Source organism: Nothoprocta perdicaria, unplaced genomic scaffold, assembly GCF_003342845.1.
Source record: "Nothoprocta perdicaria isolate Ctin4 unplaced genomic scaffold, notPer1 scaffold_15, whole genome shotgun sequence".
In the NCBI taxonomy this organism is placed as follows: domain Eukaryota; kingdom Metazoa; phylum Chordata; class Aves; order Tinamiformes; family Tinamidae; genus Nothoprocta; species Nothoprocta perdicaria.
The window spans coordinates 982962-1003841 of NW_020454649.1; the positions used below are offsets into that span (position 1 = coordinate 982962).

The 20880-nt window shown below is 37.3% G+C and overlaps 1 long non-coding RNA gene across 1 annotated transcript in view; it reads left to right on the forward strand.

Moving 5' to 3' along the window:
- Positions 1-20880, forward strand: part of LOC112943520 — a 212183-nt gene that overhangs the window by 170027 nt on the left and 21276 nt on the right. Inside the window, exon 2 of the long non-coding RNA XR_003248609.1 lies at positions 9554-9643. This is a non-coding gene — a long non-coding RNA (uncharacterized LOC112943520). The remainder of the gene's footprint in view (positions 1-9553; positions 9644-20880) is intronic.

Consider the following 20880-nt stretch of genomic DNA (forward strand, 5'->3'; position numbering starts at 1 on the left):
GCTCTAACAAAAAACTTTATTTAATTGGAATGAATAATGGAAGGCCACAGATTTGTGCCTTTGACTTTCAGACTAACTTGTTAATTTGCTGCATATAATTGTAGATGGTGCAATCTGATGAGATCTTTTCAATCTCCAAATTCAATTTATCAAGCGAAATATGTCTGCTGTATTCATTTTGGATTTACTTTAACTAATGCCAATAATGAAGCTTACCAATTTTTTCCTACACGTTATTCTATAATTACAGACAGCTCTACTTTCTCATGAGTTTGACTTTCTATAGTTTTTGTTATACTACTTAGTTTTTTGAAACTTTTAACCTTTTTATAGCATGCATTTTGAGCTTGCTGCGTATGCTGCAGTCGGTATGATGATAAGGCAGTGAATCCTYTCAGATTAAAGATTCCTTTTAGCTGTTTGTGATTTTGGGGGACTGAATCTGGTGAACCAGTCCTTACAGATTATTGCCTCCAGACACCTGCTTTAATTCCTAGTACAATGCTAATGACAACTTGAGGAAAGAAACCAAGTTTGTCTGCTGCTGAATCATTTTATATAGACTCAAATAGAAATGTTTAATTTTATTTATCATACTTGACATATTACAGAGGACTTTGCAGTCACTCAAACGGAGTTGGTATGAACTGAGCAACTGAAGGAAGATTTTTTGCCTCCCCCCTCCCTCCCGCCCATCCAGTTGAGTTTATCTGTTGATTCACGGGTCTCCTTTACAGAGCAAGTGCCAATGGGAATACTAAGTGTCATTGAAAAACAAAAAAGGCAGTTTCATTAAATTTTATTAGAAAAATCATTCCAAACCTTTTTCAGATGATTCTTTTGAGAACTATTCTTTTTTTTTCATTGATTTTCCTTTTCTATGTGAATTTTGTCTTTAAAGTATTTACATGGCTTGGGAATCTTTTGCCAAATTGTAGCCACTTCAGGGATACTGCATTTGAGACAGCCTGGTTTGTTCACTAAGACACACGTAGACKTGTTGGTACAGGAAATAGAAACATGCATTTTGTTTCTTCCCACAACTGCGCTACTGAAGTGCCCTGGAGCCACGGGGGATGTAGAGCAGAGCTGCTGAGCAGGCTGGCCCAAGTCAGAGCACAGGCAGGTTGGTGCCACCAGTGTCACAGCTTAATAAAGTTCCTCGCTGCTTGCTGAGGCACCATCATATTATTTCATTCACAGACAGCACATAGAGAGGCTCTGTGCTCCCCCTACTTCTTTCTTAAACTACTTTTTCTCCTCTATTCAGAAGCTGTCATCTCCTGTGTATTCTCACTGTGTATTCTGTGTGCAATTCTTAACTCTTCAAGATTTTTGGAAACACTGTTAGTTATCTGTGATTACCRTAGAAATGGGAAGAAACGTTTCCTTTACATTACTTACTGCCTTGAGTTGTGTAGTTGGCACCAGTGCTGTGAAATGAGAAACGTCAGCTCAGACAGGGAGCAAGTATTTGAGAAGCACCCTGAAGATGACAATTGTAGGTTAGTACGTGATAAGCAGAAGTACATCTTCCAGCAGCTGCTGCTCTCCTTGTTTGGATTAAACTTCTTCCACGTTGCCTTTGCCCAATATCCATGTCAGATTGTTAAAGGTATTTTTCTTTCACTTTTTTTTTTTTTTTTTTTTTTTTTTTTGATTTTAGTTGGTGTTGTCAGCTGTAGTCTGCTGCTCTCCTTTGCTGAGCCAAATGTTAAGCTTTGGCCCTTGGCCAGATAATCTCCTCTCTGCACTCTCTGGATATTAGAAATACTCTATTTCTTATTCAAGACATGTCTTGGAAGTGTCAAATTTACCAGCATCCTGGAAACCCTTTCTCTCCTAATTCTCTTACTGGCTTCCCCCCACTGCCTTTTACACTCTGAGTTGTTCTCATTTTTTTCTAGAAATCCTCCTTTTGGACTCTCTTAAAAATACTGTATGTTTTAAAACTTTACTGTTAATATATGCTGTTCCCATGATACTGCATTCATTTTACATCATATGTATTTTTTTCAAAACTCTCTGACAGTTTAGTTTAGACAGGAATCAAAACAGTATTTTTAGAGCTATTTCTGATCTAATTAATCTTTGCATTAGAAGATAGTTCCTAGCAAGATACAGGAGTGAAAATTTAACTACTCTGTGGGAATACAAGAACATTTGACAACTACTTTTGTCACTGTAGCTGCCTAAGAAACTATTAGATTAGAAGGAGATGTAAAACTAACCTGAAAGAACCAGCTTTATAACTTCATATAAAATGCATTGGATGTGTTCTTATAATGAAGTTTCTTTTAAAAAAATATCTTTAGACAGATGCAAGAAGCATCTTAATGGTGACACATTAGCTTATAGGACACCAAACACTTTTGTGTTCTTCCAGTAAGTAAATGGGTCTCTGARCTTCTAAGTATTCCCTTGAAGGAAATATGTCATGTAAGAAAGTATTTTAGTACAAATTCAGTGAACATGGAAGCGCTTTGTGATGTAGTCAATCAGATCAGGTGATATTATTTTGTTTTACCCTGAAGTGTAGAGTAATATGAGAAATAAGCTGAAAATTGCTGGAAAGTTGTGATATCTGATGTATGTGTGATTTGTTGTCTTTTTCTCTGCTAAGTAAATATGGATGTGGCTGTAGGATGTCTATGGGATGGCAGTAAATATCAGTGATATTGGGGTCTAAACAAGAGGACAAGTGGTAGAGAGTGTCCACCCCAGTGCTCAGCTGCAGGAGCACAGGGCCCAGCACTGGCTGAGTTGGTAGCCATGCAGTGCTGAAAGGTACCAGCCTTGATGCAGGACGTCGTGACCAGCATCATGCTGGGGCAGAAGCACAGCCAGCCTCCTGATCACAGACCTCTATCCTTTATCTGAATCACTGCCTGCTGGTTTTCATATGAAAAGAGAGAATATTGAGGAGGGAGGAGGTGTAGGAGAGCAAAGCTGTGCTCTGCTGGGCCAGCCAGGTGAGGTTAACTGCAAGGATGAGGCATGAAATCAGCTTGTGACTTGCAGTGTTGTATTTACCAACTGGTGGCCACAGCTGCGCAGTTCTGGTGTGTGTGCTGAGTTGCAGTCCTGGATGTATTTGAAATGTTTGTGCCGTTGCACCTGAGTTTTCAACAAGATGTCGATATGATTTCCCTCCACTCAAGGAGTTTAGCTGAGCTTGTCTACAAGAGATTTTTACTGAAAATAGACTTTTCATTGTTGCTCTTTAATGCTATCCAAACTATTTCTTTTTTGAGACTAAGCTTTTATTGGACAATAATTTTCTAAAATCTAGCTATATTGGAACCTTGCCTTCTCTCCATCCACTAATTTTAAGAGTCCATTAAAAGTGAAGCCAAGGTCATATTGCAAAATTTGTCCTGTAATAAGCCTGAGTATAATTATGGCTTTGCCATTTATTGAAGTTGACTGGTTTTGTATCTCTTTTTTTCCCTTTTCATTCCTCTGTTTTTTTTATTATTTTTCATGTAATTGACATGAATGCATCTTCATGCTGTGCATTAAAGAATACTATAGAAGTTATTTTGATGTACTTACGCCCCTGATAAAATGTAGTTCTCTATATAAATATTTGGGTTTATATTGCTGAATCTCTCTTAACAGCTTGAGGGGTAAACCGTCTGTATTCAGGATAAGATAGTGACTTGAACAAGATCATTTAAAGCTAGGATGACCATTAGGCTGTAATTACAGACCAAGAGACAAGGGGAGGAGGAATTCTAACTGCATCTGAATTATGTGGGTACGTAAGAATGGATGCGAAATTCGGAGCAAATAGCAGGTTGTCTTGTGTAAAGCTGAGGTGTACACCATTCAAATGAACACTCGCAGTCAACACTCTGCAAGCATTTAGCATAAAGCTAGCAAGTTCTTTGTACAACTAGAGTTCTCTTGGGCTTTTCATTGCAAACACATTGTACAGCAGAAGTATAATTATAGTTTGCTAATTAATAACATGAATATTGTAGCTTGATGGATCACTATACTGAAAAGTGTCTGTCTCAGCAACCRGCAGGGACTTCTAAAAGTAATCTGTAGTTTTTATCTTTGGGTTTAATAAAGATCCCATCATAGCTGTCATCCTATCAGATCTCCAGAACAAATGAGTGSATGGCTTCCTGCCTCGGGTTGTCTCCTGGTTTTATTATAGCTGCCAGAGCGTTGTTACTTTATTGCTGTGCCCACAGCCATGTTTCTTATCTGGGAAAAACTTCTTCAATCAAATTTACAGGAATTTCACTGGGTTCCTGGACTAAGCTATTTCTAAGCTATTTGTTTTTACACTCCTTGTAACTTCATGCAACTGTTCTGATATTAAGGAAGGGATAGCTATTTGAAGACCCACTGGAAAATAAATACTTTCTGCAGTCTGAGACTTTCAAGAAGTTGACAGCTACTGGCTTGCAAACGAAACAAGCAGAAGTCAAATAACATCTTCAGTGTTAAGTGTRTGGCAGTCCAAGAATTGAAATTAGGCCTTTGTGGCTTGATTGCTCAATTTTGCTTTAACTTATACAATGAGAATCTAATTTTCACTTGCTTTGGAGAATTTAGAAATACTGTGTCTAAGCAGACTGCTGTGTCATTACATGCTGAACTTTACATGCTGGCAGTAAAGAAAGTATGCGTAAAGCCTGCTTAAAGGTATTCCCTGACCTTACCCTTTCTGAGGCAGATATATAGAGATATGTGGGGGTATATTGCCTGTTTGCTGTCAGTTACTGCCAAGAACCTATATTTTCTACTAACTGGGTGGGAAGATTAAGTAACATGTCAAAATCCATGAGGGAGACTTAGAGAATGAGGTGAGTGCTACAGATGTTACCGTGTTATGTTTTGAGTGTTTATGGAGGGCACCTTGATGTACATTGACTTAAAATAGCTTTCAGTTCAGGGAGTGACCCGACTCTCAAAAATCTGAACTGTTTTTCTGAGATTTTTTTTCTCTTGCATATTTATAGTTTTGCATTTCTCTCCCTTGCTTGCTCTCTCTCTCCAGAGCTTTGATCCAGTACTTCTGAAATAAGAGGATTGATTAATGTTCAAAGGAGAATTGTAAAGTGTTTGACTAAAAAGRGAAAAAGTTTAACTAAGGCCTACATTATTTACCGTATTCCCTGGACAGACAGCACACCCGGTTGAAATGGCCCCCTAGAGATGCGACACAGCAGCAGTGCTGCCTCCTCTAGAAAGGTTCTGCGCTCTCTCATGATGGTGATGATAATGGGAAAATAGGATCATGGAAATAAGCATTACACATTTATTCTGTTTGGTTTAGGAAGGAGAGGGGATGTTGTACAAGGAAATAGTGGGACAGTCCAGTGGTGTGGCAAAAGAAACAGTTGGTGTGCCTTTGAATTCAGCTGTGAGGATGAAGCTCTAAAGAGCAGCAGCACCTCTGAACATCATCGTGAGAGTGCCTGCGGCCACAGCGCTTGATGCAGTAATTGGAGTMATTTCTCACAAGCTCTTCAGCACACCTAAAAACTTGAAGTGCTCTGCAGCCCACTACTTATCAGCGGTCGTCAGTGAGCCTTCACTAACTGCTCCTTAAGCTGCTCCTGTAAAATGGAGAGACTTGTGAGGAGGAGATAATGACTTGAGTTGTAGGCACCTCTCTTCCCTAATGTCTCTGTATTGAGTGAGTGCCTTTGCCGAAGGGTTTGAGGTGCCACCTCTTCCTTTGGTGAAACATAAAATGAAGCCCAAGATTTTCTGTGGCCCTTGAATTAGCTATTGCCTCACTCTTTAGCAGAAGTGGTATGGACCATAAAGTTAGCCCTTAGAAGTTATTCTACTTAGCTTAGAACTTCTGAATTTTCTGTTTAAATAAAGCTGCCACCACCACCACCTCAGACTAGTTTGTGCTGCTGCTGCTGTGGATTTTTAAACAGTTCCTGTGTTCTTAGTTCCCAAAAGGATATAATTTGAGTAGCTTTCTGTAGGGCTCTGCGGTATTGACATTCTAATTTTTTTTAGCATAAAGGATGCAGTCTAAATATAAGAGCAGCATTATGTAAGATCTAGGTAAACTGAGTTATTTTCAGGGTAGATGAAAATGAAGCAGAGTCCTTATCTGGCCCTTCTCTCTCCCCAGCACTGCTGAATTTGGCCACAATTCAGATCATGGGCAGCAGAGCTTTCTCTGTTCTTCCTATTTTGCTCCTTAGAAACGTTGTTTTACTCCCTCCCTCTTGCCTTATGCTCTTGTAAATTGATTTAAAGGGGCTGAGTAGCACTCAACACTTGAAATCTTGATTTATGTTTTGCGTTTTGTTGTCGTCTAATGGTTTGGCCTTGGGCCAACTCGGTGGCTCTCTCTGTTGTACAGAGAATGTCGCTTACTTTGCAGGGAAGTGCCATGGGTTGCTTTAGTGGCAGGAAATCTGAGGAATATGGTACAAAACTAACATCATAGCCTCAGTTCTTAAGAATCTATCAAAAATGAATTCCATTAAAAGCCTGAAGAAGGAGTTGTAGTTGAGTATAGAAAAAATGTCAGGAAGAAATTGGACAGGCTGGGGCAAAAATGTGAGTTATAACAACTGAACAAGTTATAAGAACTCTGTAAGAGAAGGCTTTGGAAATATGTTAGAAATAAGAAAGTATGGAATATATTGCAAGATGTTTATGGGAAAAGGARGTATATATCTAATACAGAGAAGGTTGAAGTATTCAATGCCCTTATTTTTATCAGTCTCAAATGAAGTAAAGTGCAAGAAGATTTTCAACTGTTAATAACAAAGAGAATAAATATAGGCAAAAACAAAGGAACAAATGATTAAAGCATATGTGTACAAGTTTCATATTTATCATATCCTAGATTTTACTTAGGAACAGTTAAAGAACTATGAAGTTAGTTGATGAAGAGGGAAGTAACATCCTAGAGGGCTGGAGAAGGGCCATCACTGAACCAAACTGGGGATTACCATAGGCTGCAAAGCAAACAAGTTTGCGGTATTACACAGCAAGCAGARAGTTCAAAAAAGATGAAGATACAAAAATGTCAAAAAATGTTTTTTTTCTAATATTTTTATTTTTCTCTGGTTTCATTTTTTCCCTTCTTTCTGCTTTACAATATCATTATTTTGATTCTAGTGATCTTTGGGTCCATGGTCTGTGTATTTACACTCTCCAGTGGATAGCAACCGGATATTTCGGTRTGCTCAGGTGCAGGCCCTAATCCAGCATATGCTCTAAGGTGGAAGTCCTACTATACTGTCAGCATGTGCATGTGTCTATGAAGGTGGATCCCTTGGGAGGAAATTTTGGGCCCCAGGGAAATTTGGAGCTCATTGTTAGTGTATAGTAAAATCTGCATATGGCTTGTAAGTCATTGTGACTATTAAATTCCCTTCATTTACCTTTTTTTGTACTCTTAATGGGTAGGTGACCTTTATGTTCACRTGAGGCGGAGCTTTTGCAAGATAGTGCAGTGGCTTCTAAGTGCTTTTAGTGTAAGAAGAGAATCCCCCCAAAGCTCTAACAGTTCATAAATTCAACCCAGAATTGATATGAACATCTGTTACAGTTCAAAGATAGGWCTAAAGCACATGTAAGCCTAAGAAGCTGAATCAGACTGCTTGTTTAGTCAAGAATAAGGGTTTTGTTTGTTTTTATTGGCTTGATTCTGTGGAGAAATGTCTAAATGTCTATGATAGGGAAGATTCCAAATGAATCTTTGGAAATAAATTATTTTATAGCAGATGAAGCTTGATGAAGCACATAGAAAAGAAGAATGAAACATCTGTTTTTGAGATTTAAAGATGTGATAAAGAACTTAACACGGGTTCATAGGATACTTGTTTCTGCAAACCCTTTATGACTTCTGAAGAGCAACTGTTAGGGTTATTGGGAATATCTGCAAAGGATGGATAGCAAGTGGATTTTTTTCTTTTTTTGCTTATTTTTCTTTTTCACCTTCAAAGCACTACTTACCTATACTTCTCCCTACTGACTCATCACCTGGCTTTCCTTCTGCTAATTTGAAGGACGGCATATTTATCCATAAGCGAGCAAGTCAGTTTGCTTTGGCAGATTCAGGAAGGAGAGTCTTGACTTCAGAGGTATGAGTTACTCACCTGAGATGCTCTGTAATATTAAGAGTTGCTTCCGGAGCAGGAAGGAAACACTTTTTGAAAGATTTCCATCTTGAATTAGTGATGTGTGCTTGAAACTTGAAAATTATCTGAACAAAATTATACTTTTGTGGTATGTTTTTAACTATTCCAGTTTTTCTCATGTATTTCTATCACTGCRTTTCTAGCATTGTAAGTGGAGCTAAACCTGGAGACGTGCCTAAAGCGTGTCTGCATTTCTTTATAGCTCGATAAATGCATCATAATCACTGCTCCCTGAAGGGCTGACAAAACTGTAGAGTTGAATCATGCTACCAGCTTTCATTCTATGAGTTGTGTATGTCATCACTTACTACTTTGTCAGATATTTCATGAGGCTTCAGGTATTAAACAGGCTTATTAGCCTATCTAATGATTTTTCTCAATGCAGATCATCCCCAGTCACATATTTCTATCTGTCGTGACAGAGTTTAAATTAGTATAAACTTCTAAATCATCTTTTTTATCAGCTTTTGGTGTCTTTGTTTGTGGAAAGATTCAGTTCAAAGGGAGTTATAAAGAATAATTAAAAAACAACAAAACAAGTTATTGAGATCAGATTATGCAGGAATCTGCAGGCTCAGCTATCAGAAATGTTTGAAATAGCCTGTTGACAGCAAGGAATGTTCCATATCACTGACTGGAAATCTTGCAGTGTTTTGGTCTTTCAGGGTAAACAAGAAGGAAAGCTCATTCATGTGAGAACCTGGAGGATATTTATTTATGGGAATGACAGGCAAATTTTGTAAAAATCTGCCTTATTTGTTGCTGGAGGAAATTATAAAATGTGTTAACTAAAGTTACTCTGATTAAAGCTTATATAACCTTTATTAAGCTTTAGACAATAGGAATAGACTGTACCCCATGGAAAATGCCTTATTTGACTACAGAGCTTCTTCATTTCTTCTTTGTGTGTTCTTACTAGTCAATATTAAAATGCATAATATATTAAACTAAGTRTCAAAATTAGTGAGTATTAAAAAAGGATGGTAAGTATTTTGGATCATCACCCACAGGAGTTTTTCAAATGCTTCTGGTTTTAATATTTAGGGGGATTATTTTTCAACCAGTGAGGAGGGGTAGATGAAGGGACAGGCATATTTATGAAAAGGTTTGTTTTGCTGAAAGAGGGAGTATATGGTTCCTGAAAAGCATAAACTTTGCTCTTGACAGAATGAAGTTGAGTCAAAACTAAAAGTCAAAAAAAAAAAAAACAGAAATAATAAGGACTTTTTTCTTGCCTCTTATAACATGCTAGTAATTTATTCACATACACAAATAATATATAGTTTTTAAATTATATGTTCCTTTAAGTTCCTTGTAAAAAGATTAAATTTTTTCATACAAAATGTCTAGACATTGCATGACTACTGAAAAAATCTGTCATTTAATGTCATGATTTTTTTTTTTTCCCCCAGAAATGAATTCCTCTATTGCAAGAAGTAATGATTACTTGCTGATGTGAAAGATAAATAAGCTGATGCTCCACTGGGTGTTCTGAACAACATGTAAGTGTAATAAATTTCCTCTAACACTGATTACATGTTCAGTGCAGCTAATCATTATGATTTGATTTTTAACAATGAAATCATTGGTTAAGGGTTTTTCCCAATTTACTTCTATCATAGCAGCACATAAGATAATATGACAGATTGTGTCTGAGGTGAGACCTTTCTGAAGGCATTGCTTGTCCTCTCGTTTTACTCAGCACATTAATCTCCATTGGGCTCTGCTAGGCATTCATAACCTTCGCTTGGGAAAATCCATGGCAACACAAGTCACGACTAATGACAATTGATAAGCTAAGATCTAAAGAAAAATATGCAGGGCTTACCTGGTCAGCAGAATGACCTGTCTCTGAAAAAACTTCTTTATTTGTTAGCCTCTCCCAAAATAGCAGTACTGTGACCTTTTATAGCAGGAACAGCAAAAACAAGACGATGCAGTGGCAGCGAAAAATAAGAACTCTGATTAAAAACTTCAGTTTGAAAAGATATTAAGTAATATTAATGATCTTCTCAGATTTAATGTGCTGGTACACAAGGCAAGGACAAATAGTCTGTTTATTCCTTCTACCACAGTGAGTACTGTGGCTTGTTGCTGTCTGGTAATAACATTGCTTCTGATACTGCTGCTGGTGGGATTTCGGTCCTTAATCTCTCCTCCTGCTTATGCTTGATTTCATTGCCATAAGCATTTCTTGACTGATAAAGGTCCAATAAAATGATCCTTTGCTTCCTAAGATTGATGATGTTGCTTGAATCTCTGGTAATCTGACTTTTGAAAGGCTCACTGATTCAGCTGGATTCATGATCTTGTTTCGGGCTGCTCTGATCACAAACACTTGTTAGGGACAGTTTTTCTGGCAGCAGTATTTGGAGACTGAAAATCTGGCATTCACACAGCCCTTTACTCATCTGGCAGCAGAATTTTGAGTATCCTGTTGTTCAGTATTTTCAGCGTGTTATGTGCCACTGTTTTTAGAAAAGCTCTACTCCAAGAGCAGACATCGACAGACTGAAATGATGCATCATTTACAGCGAGTAGTGTTAGTTTAAACCTGTGGTTTGCCACTGAGCTTGTCTTTCTTCATGTAGACTTTTCTACAACTCAGAGTAGTTCTCTATTAAATCCCTGATAATAAAAAGGTATAAAGGTRGTCATCTGGTTCAGAAAATTTGGGAAACTTGGCATCAAAACACTCCTGTAACACCAAAATTGATAATGATGTTTGTAGATTTATGGAAGATTATATTGGGGAAAAAGTAAAATCACCAGATATCCTTTGACAGCCTCATTGCCTTGCTTGTGATTACATAATTTCAGATGAAAGTCATTGGGAAAGTGATTTTTCATCACTATTTTATGAAGATGAATACTTGTGCACTTTAGCTTTTGTGGTAGAGAAGATCTATCTGAAATACTAATGAAATGGATTAGTATTAGATTGCCTTTTTGTTCACTAGAAAAACTAGATTGTGCTTTGCCTAATATGTCTGTTTAGCCATAGAGTGAAGCTGAGCAAGAAGCTTTTTCTTTCCTCATGTGGTACCTGATCATTTGCATTTCCTGTTGTTACAGTTCTTGTAATTTTTTGATACTCAGTTCTTTGTGCTTTCTGGACAGATATTACCCATATTTTCTTTTAGAGCAAAGAATGATAAAAGTTCTACTACATGAAGTACTAGTATAATTATAAATGCCTTATTATAGTACTTACCAAAATAACTAAACATGGGTACACTGGGTGATTTTTTTGGTGTTAAAATCCAAATGGCATTAAAATCCAGTGAATTTTGGTAGCAAAAAAAAAAGAGGAGAATGTATCTACATTTTTCAACAAAATGTTTTGTTCTCAGAACATCCCAGTTATTTGAAACTGAAATATCTGTATTTCATCAGTCTTTTATCAAAAGGTCCACCTGATCAACTGATCCTAGGAATACTGATGCTTTTGCCATTTGTGAGAAGCTCCTCTAAGTTTAAAAAAAAAAAAAAAAAAAAAAAAARRRMRAGAGAGAGACATCCCAAGCTCTCTGCCACAGTGCTTGGAGGACAGAAGCTCTGTGCATTGATTCTAGCTCGGTTGTGCTCTCCTCTCTGAAGAGACTGAGGGCCCTCGTATTTCCTTGTAGTTCAGATTGATTGGGCAGATCTGATCTGATAATTGGGCAGAAACTGTTTTTTTCTTTTTTTTTTTTTGTTTATTTCCTTGCTATCTTTAATTTCCTTATTATTCTAGACATACTATTCTACACTTCAGAAAGTACATTTGTTTTCTTACAAAATTACTTCATGGCATAGAAATTTTGAATTATGAATTTGATTGCTGTGTCTTTTGGGAAAAAAAATTATGTGAATACTAGTGAGATTAAACCAAGTATATATTATTATTACAGAGTTTTATGTAAGTCATTTTTTTTAGGTGAAAATACTGCATGGACATGACCGCATTCTCTTGAATGTGAATGGGCTGTTAGCTGAAAGCTTTATGTACTGCAGAGTTCCATGATACATTGTTGCTTTCAGTTCAAAAGAAAATGGTCCTAAGAGCACAGAAATGAATGACAGTGTGTTAGGGGACACATACTAAAATAATCTTTGTTTACTGGAGCTTCAACTTGCAGGCAAAAATATCATTTAGCTGTGATAACAGAAATTACATTTCAATCAATATGCTCTTTGCTATTAGTCTGTTTTTCCTCTTTCATCTGAAGAGGCCCTAATAGCATGTTAGACAAACCATACTGTTTAAAAACTAATTTCAAATAAAAAGGCTTCTAATCCTTGCAATTTCAGGCATACATTTTGCAAAAACAAGATAGAATTTCTTTTTCAGGAGTGTTGAGGATGGGGAACTGCATGGAGAAGGGGAGCTTTCTCACCTAGCAGACTCTGTTAATCACTGGCATTGACTGCTTGTGTTGTAACTGCCTTGCAACCTTCTCGGAGGTCTTCTGTAAGGTCTCTATTGTGCACCAGACTTCTTGTCTCTTCTGACCACATTGGTCCATGTCTTGTGTAATTGCAAGCTAAAGCTTTCATATTTCATGCAGTGTCAGCCTGGCTGTCTCCCCACCTGTTTTTAATGTGTTATGGAGAACACTTCAGGTTTCTTTTTTCTCTGCCACAGCTACCAATTATTCTCTCCGTTTGGCTTATTTTCATGCCTTACCAAAAAGGGTGCTAGACCAACAACTTCATGTTTTTTTCCTGGCTCTGCCACTAGTTTACTGGAGTGTTGGCAGGACTTGGTGAAGGTAGTCCCCTGTTTGTTCTTTAATTTACTGAATGAGAGTTTATTGTTGTATGAGGGTGCAATTTAAACGTATGTTAGGGAGTCCCTTGAGACAGCCATTGTGGGTAAATTTTTATTTATTTATAATCATACTACAGGACAAATCATTTCCCAGGCTTCAGGATTATATTCATCTTGCTTAGTTTAGGCATCTAAGACTATCTAAAATCTAGCAATCTGGGATTCTTTTGTCTAGAAGGTGGCACTTARGTTAATTTTTAAGATGGATGTGATGATCTACCCCCACAGAAATGCCTGGATGTATTTCACTAATTTATATGTAGAGTCTACGTGGACTATTAGATGTTAGCAACTTATTTTAGATATTTGGAAGTTAAACCGTATGAATCCTATACTCTGTGACAACAGCTAATCTTGCTTTCAGTAGTCAGTAATAGGTAAAGTCARCATAAGAAATCCCATCTACCTTATGATCTAGTAGAACATTCAATTTTCCAAGTTTTGTCTGTCATGTAATTTATGGTAGGATCTTGTGTTCAGTATGCGAATACACATTGCAAGATGGCTTTTCTTTTGAGTATCAAAGCATAACAGTGGGGAGAAAAAAAATTGTCCAATTTTATTAGTGTAGCATTYTTCCCAGAGTGTGGCACTGTTACTTAAGCAGAGTCTTCTGAAGGCTGCCAGTTTAAAAATGGGAACCAAATCTGTCCATTCAGATGTAACACTGATTGAACATAATGTCCTCTTGCTTGCCTGTAACACCTTTCAAAGAAAAGTATGATTCCCAACAATATATAGTTAATAATACCATATATCTAAACCAATTCTGCAAACCGAAGGAAAAAAAGAAATAAATTACAGCACTTGTTTAGATTAAATTGCATTAAGATCATATTCATTTCAATCTGTTTATAATAATTTTATGTATATATTAAGCACAGTTGAAGAGGCAGCAATTTTAATTATGTGTTTAGAGTACAATGATTTTAATTCTATTAAATATTGTTTACATTTCATAAATGCTGTTGTTCGTAGCAATGATGTAGTATGGTATGTATTATGTCTGCCCTCTATCATATGTGAAATGCACTCTATTACCAAACTAAAAGTTTATTGACTCATCTGTGTGCTTTTAGTTTTCAAAATGCAGGTTTACTGGACAGTRAGGTTGCTATGCAATATTTTGATGCTAATTTCAAGGTTTTTAAGCAAGAATAGAAATATATACTGTGCATGACTGAATATTAAGGATGTTCTTCCTGCCAAGTGACTATGTTATTTAATATGATGTGATTGATATTGATGAAAGAAATTAAACTTTYGGAGTCATACTATGATCTAAGTGCTGGCAAATGCCATGTTTTTATCACTGTATCCTTAAAGTTTTGCTATATTGGCACAAATCTCATGACCCCTTCCTGAAGAGGAAAAATAAAAACATTAAGTCCACTTGTATTCTCTGTGATTGCCCATTAAACACCAGAGTAATTGCTCAAGGAGTGATTTTTTTTCCAATCTGAAGGTGTGAAGGTCCTTGATTTTGTAGAGCTTGGAGGAATATTTAGCTGCAGTTTATTTGTTACATGGTCTGATGATCTCTTGGGCTCAATAGTTAGAACTTTYGTGAGTGACTGGTTACTAAGAAAATCCTATAGATTTATATATTCATTTGTGTACTTTTTTGTGTATTTTTATCTCAAGCAAAGAGAAATTTTCTCCTTGAAATCAGTCACTGCAATGTGTTCTTGATGGATCTGGCTGTACCAGAAACGTCCTAGAGAACTTGTTCTCGCTTTCATGTTCATGTTTCATTCATGTTCATTCATGTTCATTCATGTTCATGTTGCTTTTATCGGCACCAAGGCCGAAGGCCCAGGGTGCTGTAGCATATGTTACAGCTTGGCTCTCGTCCTCGTTAGTGGTATATCCATGGACCTGGAAAACATGAGATGTCCCACCCTCAAAGCTTGGGCTTTGTTTTACATGTGGAGTATGTGCCAAGAACATGTATGTGATAAAACGAATGCAAAGGAATTGGAAAACTATTGGAAAACGAAAGGAAACTCTTGATATCCATAATTAYAATCCTTTGAACGCTATATAACAGAAAAGCATAAAAGAGTTRCATTCTCTCAGCAGTAGCAAAAAGCAGAATTTGAAATTCTCTGGTTTTAAGTTGTGGATMGTGATGGAGCTCTTGCCTCGGCACTTTGTTGTTTGTCCTGGCATCCTACTTGTGGTTGTTTGTTGCAATTCTGGTGCTTGGTAGATGTCCTGAGCTGCTTTAGAAACAGCASTTAGAGACTTGGCTGAGTGAGATGCGTACCTTGTTGCTACTGCTCTTGAGCATAGGGGCAGAATGTTTTATGTCGTGTTGTTTTTCCTTTTCTGCAAACCCTAATATGCTGGAGAAGAAGTTGCACCTTCTGCATTTATCACCCTATTCCTACTGTTTTTTTTCCTCAAAAAGATTATGATAAACATATGAGCATTAGTTTGATATTTGGTACATTTAATTATTTTTCTAGTAGATACTCTTCTGTCAAAGATCAGGTGTTTAAGTCAGTGATTTTTCCTTAGATTTCTGTGTATCTAAGAATAGATATCAGAGAAGATGCATCCCTCAGTTCTAGTACTTACTGTCAGTCTTGCTGAAGAACCGTAAGTCTTATTTTATATGGAATGACCATATGAAATGTGAGGAACAAAAATAAATAGGCGTSGATAACATTGGGTAAAATAGAACTTTCTTCAGTGAACTAAATTCTGAATATATTAAGTGTTCTGAAATACTAATTGCTCAGTGTCCTCAAAATCTCTTGCCCAGGCACACATGTACCTGTTCTTTTCTTGGTTCTGTTTTGTGCTTCTGTCCCACTCTGGTTATTGCCTACCATCAAGAGCATTTATCTTTTCTTTCATTTATTCTGAGTTTTGGTCATCTGTGTCCACATGCACATACATTTGGTGCTTTAATTTTTTTAGAGCAACATGCCTTGTAGCAGGGCAAAGCAGTGCTTCTAAGCAGGTCATGGCCATCTGCATCTACCTGAAGAAGTCATATACAATACTGAAGAAGTCATTTCTTTAGTTGACTCCCACTGTAATGGCAACAATATGAGAGGACATTAAAGACTAGTAGAAATGCATATAATAAAAAATAGGAGCTGCCTAGTACTGCTTTTGGAATATTAAAATAAGTTCTGGTGAAACAGATTTGTTACTAAGTGATATAGTTAAAAATACATGGTAAATCACTAACAGTTGTCTAATGAATAAGGCATCCGATTGATAAATAAAGCATATATTTTTGTAGCTTATCTTCTTGCATTTATCTCCATAATTAAGCTGTGTAAATACACAGAGAAGACAGATGTGCATAAAAGTACCAAGTGCCAGAAATTTCACAATATGTTCAATTCAGTAGGCTAGAATTCAGTGTTTTAAGTTGTTTTTAATAAGCAGCCTTTTGACTAAACATTCACCGCAGTAGCCAGCTTTGTCTAAGGCTGCGTCCCCTTAAACTTCCTTGTCAGAGAGGCTGTGGCTTCTTGCCCGGGGCTGTGACCCACGGGGCGAGAGCCGTGAGGGCCGCAGGGAGGAGCGGAGCTGCTGCCGCTGTGGGGGCACTAGGGCTGGACGAGGGCAGCCGAGCGCTGCTGCTGCTCCAGGCCTGGCAGGGGATCCCTCCCTTCCYCTGAAATGTGATTCAAGTGGTTGAGACAGGGGAATTAGAGAACTGCCACAAGCTGTCTCAAGRCACTAAGTGTTGAATTCTTGAATACCTCCTTGGCAGAGCCTGGAGTAGGAAACCTCAGGATTCCAGTGTCTCTATTGATCTGCAGCAGCCCTTTTCAATCAAACTGTGAGCTCCGAGTGAGCAAATACTAAACAGTGCAAGAAGGCATTTTGACATCGTAGGAACTGGTTGGCAGGGAGACCTTTTATAAATATGGGGATGGATTATGTAAAAACAATAAGCTGATACAGTCACAAATTATTACACTGCTGCTCTGGCAGAGTACTTGGTGCCACCTCCCTTATCTGCATTTGGACATTGGAAGGCAGGCCAAGTGCGAACCAACAGATATTCTTAACTATTCTTAGACCTTGTTCTTTCTCACCTTCAGTTCCATCCCAGAGCTGATAGTAATTTTCATGAAGTGGTGTGTTTTTCCATTTTGTTTTGTTTTCTGTCTGAATTTTGRGAGATTTGATTGGAAGGAAAGGTGCATCAAAAATTTAACCGCCAAAGGAGGACGCAGAGGGTTGAAGAAATCTTTCTGAAGGTTCTGTGATTCCTCATCAGTGACGAGGTACTTTCAGAGTCTGTAACACTGAAGCCATCACTTGTCAAAAGACTGAATTTTATAAAAAGGTTTCATGGCCTCTGCAACTCCGTTAGGAAATACTTAAGTGAAAATATGAGCTCTTTCTGTCAATAACTGTTAACTTTGATAAATCCTTACATGTCACATTCCAATTAGAGTAAATATCAGTTATTAAAAAAAAAATCCTAGTGAAAAGGGGTGTGTGTATATATAAAAAAATAAAATTAAAAAAAAAAGGAGAAAAGCAATAGCTTTCGCTTGCCATTCATTACACCATTGAAGATGCTTTCCACCTTTCTGAACTATTCGGGCAGAAAAAGTGAAAAGGGATCAGAAATATGAACAGCAAGCCCAGACTCCCTGCCCTCCTACTGCCATTTCTTCCAGGCCAGAGCAGATGTTTGTTTGTTGCTCTTGAATGCATGTTAGAAATCAGCAGCGAAAAGGAGAACAGATATAGAAGTAGGTCTTTATGGTTAAGCCAGAATGGTATTTTTGTAATCCTCCCATTATGTCTTCTTTTTTTCTGATGTTATTGTCCTCATAAGTCCTTAAGCACTTTAAGGAACAATACTGAATAGCTTTAGTACCATCCAGACACAATTCTTATGTCATTAACTCTTCCTGCCTCACATAGAAATTCTCTTATAGTGGCCTGAACATGACTTTTCTATCTTGGTTTTCATAAACYGGTAACTGAGTGGCCAGTGAAAAGCGAAAGACTCTTTAATACGTATAACCAGGAAACTCATAAGCATATAAAATAGCTTGAAAAAGGCACACACATTATATAGTGGTGGACCACTCAGATAAAATTCTGGGTGATGTACAGAATCACAGAACGGTTGAGGTTGGAAGGGCCCACTAGAGATTATCTAACCCAACCTCCCTGCTCCAACAGGGACACCCAGAGCACAGGGCACAGGGTGGCATCCAGGCGGGTTTGGAAGATCTCCAGAGAAGGAGACTCCACAACCTCCTTGGGCAGCCTGTGCCAGGACTCTGTGACCCTCACAGTGAAGAAGTTCTTCCTTGCATGCAGGTGGAACTGCCTGTGTTTCGTGTAGCATCAGTCGTGACAAATTTCACAATATAGCCAGAAGAAATCTGTTTGTCTGTACTGTACTAATACTTCTTGGTATATTTTGTGAGTATACTACTGGAAGGCCAAGTTACCTTTTCCTGTGTTTGGATAGATAATTTGCTTTTTTAGAACTGGGATGTTTTACTTTACTTTGAAAACGCATATTCTTGAAGAAAAAAAATACAGAACAAATCATATGTTCTTTACAGGGTGTTAACTCCTTTCCTTTACTGGTATTTTGTTTCTGTGCTTATTTTGTGTAACATGCCCCAGATTATAATTATTTATCAAGTGCTAGCAGCTTGTTTGACATTATCCAGTCAAATAAGATTTCATGCTTTCTGTCACAGTAGCCTTGCGGGACTGATCTTTAACCATAGTTATGCTTGCTTCTATACATTTATTTGTATGTCTGTGATCACTACTGAAGGACAATGAATCTTTTGCATAGAGTGAAAAATACCATTTAAAACATTCGCATGTTGTTTTTGAACACTCGAKAGCTTGTGTATGCTTTTCCCCATTRCAGCATTTGCTGAGATCAGATGTGACTTAGAGTGACAGGGTAAGGCCAGGAAGGATGCAGATGGGGACCTTTGCCTCTGCTTCCAGGTTATCATCCCACCAAGATTTTTGTTCTGCTGTCAGCGTAGGCTGGTGCTACTGAGAGTAACTCTTTTAAGTGCCCCAAGTATTTGCCTATATAGAGGCAAATATATTTTTCCCCAAAAATGAGGCATTGTCAGGCTTACATGTAAAGTTCCTTATAATATGAACAGATGCTGAAAAGTTCTAAATTATTATACATAACCTCAACTAAACCCTATATTGAGGAGAACATTCCTATCTCTTTAAATATACTGCATCAAAATAACTTCATGGACTTTGAGACATGGAGTTTTTCCTAGATTAAATAGAAAGCAGTAAGTGCAGACAGTCTATTTAATAAATCAATGTCTAAAGTAGCATTTTGAAACCCTGAGAAGTTGAGAGTCTGAGAGGACTTAGCTGTCTTAAGTACATCAGGCTTCAAAGGAACCTGATAAACAGGATGGTAGAAGCCATTTAATTTAGGGGAAAGAATCGAGAGCAGTCAACATATTGACAAACTAACACAGTAATTGATCCATAAAATACTACTCAAGTACAGGAATAGTAGGATCATCTTATGTCCTAAGAGATTAGTTTGTCACATCTCTTGGATTTTTGGATCTGGGAATGTGCAGAGAACTTTTATGGAAAAAAAGGCTTACAGGAATAAATCTTGGAGCAAAGATTGAAGGAAATAAAAATTCACATGAAAGCTTCATGGCCCCTAATTTACAAAGCCTGAAGAACATGTGTGTGTGTTTGCTTGTTTGTTTTTCTTTTATCATTAGGGACAATGTTACTTACCAAATGAAAAAGTCAAGGAAGAGAAAAAGGTATAAAACTGAATTTTTGTCTCCTGAAGAGTTTTCTCTTGTGCCATCCTGTGTGCAGCTTTTCAGCAAATGAGAACAACTCTCGTGCAAAAAACTACTCCAGCAAATTTGACTGAGGTGACTTTTTAGGTCAAGGATTAAAAAATGAATAGGGTTAGTAAAAGTGAACCACTCAAACAGAGCTTAAAGAGGATTAGGGAACTTAGTCTGAAAATTATAAAATGAAGAGCTGGAAAGTGTTTGCAGTTCAGATGGATTTCATTACAAAAAGTAAAATGAAGAAGTAACTTCCAAGGAGAAATGTTCCAGAATTGTCCATGTCCATATGTTAAGAGCAGTCTCCAAATATTGTTAGGAAAAGATTCTTCTCACATCTTTCTGGCAAATTGTGTGTAAGAAAAGTTTTGCACTTCAATATTTTCCCAAGGAGTATGTACTGTTATACTATATGTACTATTTAAAATTGTCGCTCATTATTCCTTTGTCTTTCTGAAACCTTATAGTGTTAGGTAMGATTACTTTTTCACCTGAAAGGCACACACAGTGTAAATAAAAGCAGTAATGGTATAAGAAATATAGCATTTTCTATTAAACTGTTATTTCTAGGAAGATTTATCCAGGATTTCTGTGGTCATGTGCTATTTTTTGCTTTGTTGTTTAAAGTCCAAGAGATTTATTCTAATACATTTGCCTGTTTCATCTGTTTTTGTGTTGTTTAGCCTACCAGTCTGATGGAGAGAGCAGTGTTTAATAGATAAAACAGAATTGAGAGTTGCTTTTGGCTGGTGCTGTCATTGACCCACTGCCTACCTGAACGTTAGGTGTTTCTTATCTTTTTTTGTTTCTTGTAAGTAAGTTCAACCTGTTGTAGATGAATTGTGAGGAAATCTTGAAAATTAAACAAAGACCATTGGTGAAAAATAGCTAAAAATATTACTGTTTTTGTTCCCAGTTGGATAAACTGCTCAGTAACTGTTCAGAAACCTATTTGTTTCTTTCTGTTAAACAGATCTACTCAAATGTACTTCGTAGGTTGTGCATTGCTTACAGGAGAGGGAAGTAGGTCATTGGCTCAGAGCAGGAATGAGATATTTTTATTGGTGATTTCAGAAATAATTTCTTGGATGAACCAAAAAGCTGGTTG